Here is a 7429-nt window from a genome sequence, read left to right on the forward strand (position 1 = left end):
TTCCACGGGTATCATCCTTATTGTGACCTCCTTGTCAGCACAGGACCCCTCCTACTACCAGGATCCCTTAGTTTTTTTGCTAGTGTCCTAGGAGGATGGATGTCTTCTCTTTAGCTTTGCTGCGTTCAGGAGATTTAAAAAAAAAGGTAAGCAAAGCTGTAAGGACAGCCTATTATAACCTCTCCAACTCCCATCATGCTCTTGTTAGTCTACTAGTAAAACAGACATCCAATCTCCTCATAGAGAAGCAAACTCTTTCTCACCTTTTCTGCTTTTTAACAAGATTCCTGTTACTTCTAGCAACCTTCTTCAATTGCTGCAGAGCTAGTGGGGGTCATTTTGCACCTCTCCAAATCAGCTGATCCTTGGCAGTGCCTACTATGAGGAAGAAACAGAACTGGCCTGTTGTGTTCTGATGGCACTGGGCTCTCCTAGACACCTTTTAGGTGTATTGTATGCACCAAAAAAAGAGCACCTTCTTGCCTTGGCAACATTTCAGACATTTGGGGTCAAGAATGTGTTATCCAGGGGATATAAGCTTGAGTCGGACCTCGGGTCTGCTCTGGTGCAGCTCCTCCCGCACAAGGTCATAGCCAGGATCTTTGCTCAAACCTGTTCACTTTTCCCAAAGCAAAAGAGGGAATTTACCCCATTCTGTATCCAAAGGTTCTCAACTTCCTTCGGGTACAAAAATTACACATAAAATCTACCAGGTTAGTCATTGCTTCACTCCATCTGGGGGACTTTCTGGCTTCTGTGGAAATCAACGATGACAACTTGTATGTCACCATCATTCCAAGAGCACCACCAAGCCTCCCCTCGCTGCTGCATTGGCTCTGCTCCCGCCACACTGCAGTTCTCTCCTCTCCGCTGCATGCTGCGGCCTGTGTCTCATCCGATCCCCGCTGCTCTCCCCCACCTGTATCAGCAGAGGCAGCAGGGACCGGAGGGGACACAGAGCTGATCCACCTGCCGAAGCCCAGCGGGGAGCAGGGACAGGGCCAAGTCAGGTGCGGGGTGGAGGGCTGCAGGACATTTGGCAAATATGTGAAATATTTGCTGATCGTTCCCTGTAATCAAACATCGCAGTAATCAGTATGATCTTTGTGAATAACTGAGGGCGTAGTATTTAGATACTGTGTCCCCAATTATGAATAAACAGGAAGTGCTCTACATCACTTCATGTTCATTCATAATTGTGGACACAGTATCTGTTTACTCAATTTATGAATGAACAATGGAGACTCTGTACTGAGTGATTCCTGTTCATTGAGTGCTGGGGCTGCCAAAAAAATAGATTGAGGACTTTTTTTTTTTTAATTTCAAAATGGAAATATCAGACCCCTGATATTTTCCCCAAGCCCCTAACCGTGAAGTAAAATCAATCAATAAATAAAATGATAAAAAAATAATTTAATAAAAAGTTAAAAAAGAAAAAGGCCGCCCTCCCCCTAATCATAAAAAACAAAAAGTGGATTCCAGTGCGGTGTGCTTGCAAAAAAATCCAGTTTTATTCTGAAGTAAACTTTGTTTGTAACACTCCTGTTGTGTATTTTATTGTAAATTTAAGGATGGTATTTATCTATACATTTTTTATTTGATTCAATTTCAAAAATTATCGGCCAACTTATCGATTTTGAAAATAAGTGTTAGTTGTAGCCCTAGTCTAGATCAACCGTTGGCTTTAGTACACAGTAGCACTCCATAGTGAAAGCTTACATTGTGTTCACCCCGTACATTCCCCATTGACTCCATGGGCTCTCAACTTTGTTCTGTACTTTAATTCACAAGATTGCCTTCCTCATTGCCATCACCTCTGTGAAGAAAGTTTCTGCGTTGGTGGCCTTAACCTATAAAGAACCCTTTCTTATGCTACATAGAGACAAGGTTGTCTTAAGCCCTAAGGTTTTTTTTTCTTTCCAAGGTAATTTCTTCCTTTCAACTTAACCAGGACATTGCTCTTCTCTGCGATCCTGTGCTCCTATGCTTTGCTATATCTTGCTCCACAATATTTTCCTCCACTTCCTAGGTGTGGTACCAACTGTTTGAGTCTCTCTGCTACAGCTTCTTTTAAACAGACATACTCTTGCCATTTCTGAGGATTCCTGTATAGGACAACCTGCTTCTAGTTTCACTATCTCAAGGTGGATTTGGAAGCTCATCATTCTAGCCAAAAGACTTAGTGACGCTAAACTCGGGAGTTAAACCTTAAAAATGCATTTATGTACCTTTAACTGTTAGCGAAAATGTAGTTTTTGTGTATCACTCAGCTACAGATCCTCAAAGCATCTTAGAATTCATGCTGATACTGTCCTTCCTTCTGGAGGGTGGTTACTTTGGTTCCCCATGGTCCCTGTGTGTGTTGTAATGTAGCCAGCACTCCAAGCTCGCTCCCCTGATGGACTGCAACCTAATACCAATTAGCTGTGACCCTGCTTTGCCAAACCCTGGCTGATTGGGCAACAGAGGCGGCTCTCTAATTAGGCGAGTAAGGCGGTCGCCGAGGGCTTCGCGGCTGCCTAACTCGGATGTGCAGCATCACTTCACCTGACAGCATTGCAGATCCAGGAAGGAGGAAAGGGGGGGTGCACGGAGGCTGCAGGGCAATTCCATTCTCCATTCTTGCTGCTCCCTTCCTCTGCCCAGGGGCGGACTTATCCGAAGAGCCGCGGCTTCCTCCTTTAGTACTGAGGGAACTAGGAGGGGTCCTGGCATTCTGCCACTTGCTACTTCCTTCCTTGCAGAGAGCAAGCCGGGGGTGATGTGGACAGGTAGAGGCGCCCCTGCTTCTGCAGTAGCCAGCGGTGGCATGGAATTGGAGGAGGGCAAGAAGGAACAAATAGGTCTGGGGTACAGGGAGTTTCAAAACTGGACCAGGAGCAGCGGGTACATGGAGTTCAGGTTAGTGAAGCACCCCTGTTTTTAACATTGTGAAAACAACAAAAAAAAACCATAATTCTTTTTTTTTTCTTCAAATGCCCAAATCGTGTCATTGTTTACAACTGCTGCTAAAGATTTTCTGTGTAAAAAATCAAGCTGCCCAATACCAGTGAGCCCCATACTGTGTGATTCTTTATGCGATCTGTGCGTTCCCTAATTCTGACCTCTGTCCGTTCCTTCCTTCTGACCTCTGTGCTCTCCTTACTTCTGACCTCTGCGCTCTGTGCGTTCCTTACTTCTGACCTCTGTGCATTTCTTCTGTGCTCTGTGTGTTCCTTACTTCTGACCCCCTGCGCTCTGCAGTGGCGTAACAATAGCCATAGCGGCCCATGCGGCTGCTATGGGGCCTGGAGGTGGAAGGAGGCCCCAATAAGCATTGCAGAAGTTGCCGCTGACACTGACATGATCAATCAAGAAGAGCTGACATCGGATATACAGGGGGGCGCTATGCGGGCAGCTCTCCTGCTACCTGACTTTAATATAATTGACCGTAGGGAGGCTGCTGGGGGACCCCATCAAAATTTTGCTATGGGGGCCCATGATCTGTGATTACGCCCCTGGCTCTGTGCATTCCTTCTGTACTGTGTACGTTCCTTCTGTGTGTTCCTTAATTCTGACCTCTGTGCTTTGTGCGTTCCTTAATTCTGACCTCTTCGCTCTGTGTGTTCCTTATTTCTGACCTCTTCGCTCTGTGCGTTCCTTAATTCTGACCTCTTCGCTCGGTGCGTTCCTTAATTCTGACCTCTGTGCGTTCCTTAATTCTGATCTTAGCGCTTTGTGCATTCCTTACTTCTGACCTCTGCGCTCTGTGCATTCCTTAATTCTGATCTCTGCGCTCTGTGTGTTCCTTACTTTTGACCTCTGTGCTCTGTGTGCTCCTTAATTCTGCGCTCTGTGCGTTCCTTCTGACCTCTGTGCGCTCCTTCTGCACTCTGTGCGTTCCTTACTTCTGACCCCTGTACTCTGCATTCCCTAATTCTGACCTCTGCGCCCTGTGTGTTCCTTAATTCTGACCTCTGCGCTCGGTGCGTTTCTCTCAGGTCTTTTGGATCACAGTGCCATTGCCCCAGTTCCTGTGGCAGAATAGTATCAGGGGGTTTTACTCCCTTTTCACAGTTCCTAAACCTAAAGGGGACACATCTTGGATCTCAAAGCACTGAATGTCTTCATTCAAATTCGGAAATTCTGCAAAGAAACTACCAGGTCTGTCATCTCCTCAATGTACCAGGGAGACTTCCCGGCTTCTGTATACATCAAGATGTGCCCATCTTGGTGTCATCTGAACCTGAGTCAGTCAGACTATGTAGAGTACATTAACCACTAGGGAGGGACCAGAAGTCCCGCAATGGCAAGAGAGGTAGAGTGGATCCTGCCCTGGGCAGAACTTCACGTTCAGCCATGTCTGCAGTTTACATTTCAGGCCCTCATAATTGATAGGCAGACTTCCTCAGCTGGCTGCTTCTGGGCTCTACACCTGGACCTGGGAAATAGCGAATGTGGGCCTCCTGGCATCCAGGTTCAACAACAAACTGGACATATTTGTCTGCAGGTATAGGGATCTTCTAGCAGACATAGGGGATGCTCTGGTGGCTCTGTGGGATACGTACATCCAGATATATGCCGTTCATCCCCTAAATCTGCTTCCTCTTCTGCTTCACAGGATCGAGATGGAGGGCATTCTGGTGATCATTATTTCTTTGGATTGGCCCAGGTGGATGTGGTACTCTAAACTAGTAAGACTCCTTGTGGACACTCTCTGTAGGCTCTTCCGGATCTTGCCTCAAGGACAGATTTACCATCCTGCTTCACAGGCATTGTCTTTAACAGCATGACTGTTGAAGCCCAGGTTCTGAGAGACAGGGACATGTCTGAATCAGTGATTCCCATGATGTTAAAAGCTAAGAAGCTACTTCTCGCAAAGTCCATCATTAGACATGGAAGGCATACTTTACTTGGTGTGAGTCTTGGGGCTTCCACCATAGGAGATTCTCTGTGGGAGAAATCTTCTCCTTCTAAAGCTGGGTCTGGACCTGCGTTTGGCTCTCAGCACTTGTTTTGTTGTACTTTGTTTTACTACAAACAAGTTGCTGGGTGACAGGCTAGATATTATAGATTCTAGAAGTCTCCCCAGTTTCAGCTATCAAGCACATGCAGTTTCTTGCCATGTACAGGTTCGGCTGTGATGGCCCAGTTCACTTGTGGGCAGTCTGTGGTTTTATTTTCCCCAGGGGAGGCAGGTATCACTGAGTGCACTGTGCATGCATATCATTTAAATACGAAAGCATGATCACTACTGTGTTGCTGGAGGCGGTCAATGGATTTTGTGTCTTGCCAATTGTCCAGGAAGGGACAATGCAAACAAAGCCAGCCTTTTGAGGGTGCCCTCAGTGGCCTAGACGTATGTCAGCTACATTAAGCAGCTTTTTAAAAAACTGTACAGTGCATTTTTACTTAGCATTTAAAAAAGTAGGTGATTCCGTGTGTACTCTAAAGCCTTGGTTCTCAACTGGTTGGCCATGACCTCCTTGTTCAGTGGGTCACCGCATGCCTTGCACTTTTTTATGCTCCTCAGCCTCCCCCTAGCGCAGCACTGTCAGTTCTTACGCCAAGCAGCCATTCAAAATATGCTGCCCGGTGCTGAGTGTGACTGGAGTGATGTCACAGTTTTGCTCCCGGCACCTCTACAGGGTGTGCAAGGGAGCTGTACAAGTGGATGCACATATGGATGGAACTCCATCACAGTACAGCAGCCCACACTGGACCCCAGGCTGAACATCCACTCCAGTTCTCATAAGATAGGGAACCTGGGTGGATCTTAAAAAAAAAAAAAAAATGTTTTGGAGTGTGTATGTGTGTGTGAGAATGTGTCTGTGCTTGTGTGTGTCTGTCAATGTTTTTGAGGGCCTGTTCACACTAGTACAGTGCGTTAATCGCAATCACATCTACTGCGCATTCTGGTGTGGGAGATGTGTTGCATTGCCATTCATTTCAATGGCACCCCAAACGCACCTCCCACCCACAGTTCAATCGCCCACACCGGAACACCCAGTACCGCAATGCCGTACGTTCCATTACAGTGCTACTTGGGTCACAACCTAAGGTCCAAGGAAAAATGTGGGTCCTGAGGTTCACAGGTAGAGAACCTTTGCTCTAAAGGATAATCTACAAATCAATGTCTTTTTATACAGTAACAAAAATATTGAACATTAATGCAAAAATACTGAAAATATACCATATTCTCCCTTACAAATGCCTTGCTTTCTAATATACATGCTATGATATAACATTTCCACTTGGGGGCACCAAATACATTTGCAGTTTAGGCATTAACAGCCGTCTGCAACAATAAATGACAATGCACTCATGCATAGTAACACATTATTTAAAACTGATATGGTCAAGTTCTTGGCATAAGTGCATTTCTTTGCTCATTGTGTTCAGCAGCAGACAGATCAAGAAATTACTGAAGCCAATAGCCCAGGTGAGAACTTCATGGTGAGGTTGCCACCTTGTACATTATAGGTATAGCCTTGGCTTTTAGCGCACATATCTAAAACGTTAACTGTACTTCACATTGGGTTGATCACCGAAAGGCAAAAAGTAATTTGCTGTTATGGCAAGATTGCCATGATCTGTGTGTGTCAGCATGCATTGATGAGGCCACACTTTCAGAAGCCTTTAAAAATGAGTTGGCTTTTAGGCCTCATCTACACGAGTCACTAACGTCCGGTTGATGATTGCCTCGGAACTTAAGCACTTGTGCCCAGGGGCGATCATCTGTCTCCAACCACAGGCAATAGCTCCATGTGCAATTACATTCGAACATGGGCCTTGAGCTGTCCAGAACCCCCAGAGTCCCACCTTGAAATTTCGGGGAAGGTTATTTAAGAAGAAGGGCTTTAATGTCCTGAAAACAAATGCCTCTAAAAGAAGAATGCATCTCCTCTCTATTTGCAGCATTAATGATATGCAGCAGAATCTCTGATGAACCTCAGGGAAGTGGGCTAAGTTTCAGGAAGTTATGTTTTCATTTTTCCCAGTATAAATCTGTCTAAATTTAGAGCAAATATTTTTGTGTACAGTTCTTATACAGTTTAACAATATTATACATAAACAGACTTGAGGCATACATTTTACCGTTGTTATTTAAAAATGTCAGCAGCTTATGGGTTGAGCAAAGAGCTATAAAGTTTTTTTATTTCACTGTGACTCATATTAGGGGGTCAAACAACAGTAAAGACAAGTGGAATATAGGTTTCCTACTTTCAGAAGTGTGGGAGTTCAACCACATTGTCTCAATCTGTGGTTTACCCGGTATGGACCACATGGCCACAACGAAGAAAAGGCAAGCACTGAAGTTCTTCTCTGTGTTTCACCAGATTTTACAGACCGGTCCGGATTTCCCCCCAAAAGGCCACCGAGGCCTGGCGCAGAGGGGCAGCAGCGGTGTCCTTGTGGGGAAGTTGCGGGCGCCGGGCGGTAAGTTGCC

Source organism: Nanorana parkeri, unplaced genomic scaffold (genome assembly GCF_000935625.1).
Source record: "Nanorana parkeri isolate BGI_ZX_2015 unplaced genomic scaffold, ASM93562v1 scaffold412, whole genome shotgun sequence".
Taxonomy (NCBI): domain Eukaryota; kingdom Metazoa; phylum Chordata; class Amphibia; order Anura; family Dicroglossidae; genus Nanorana; species Nanorana parkeri.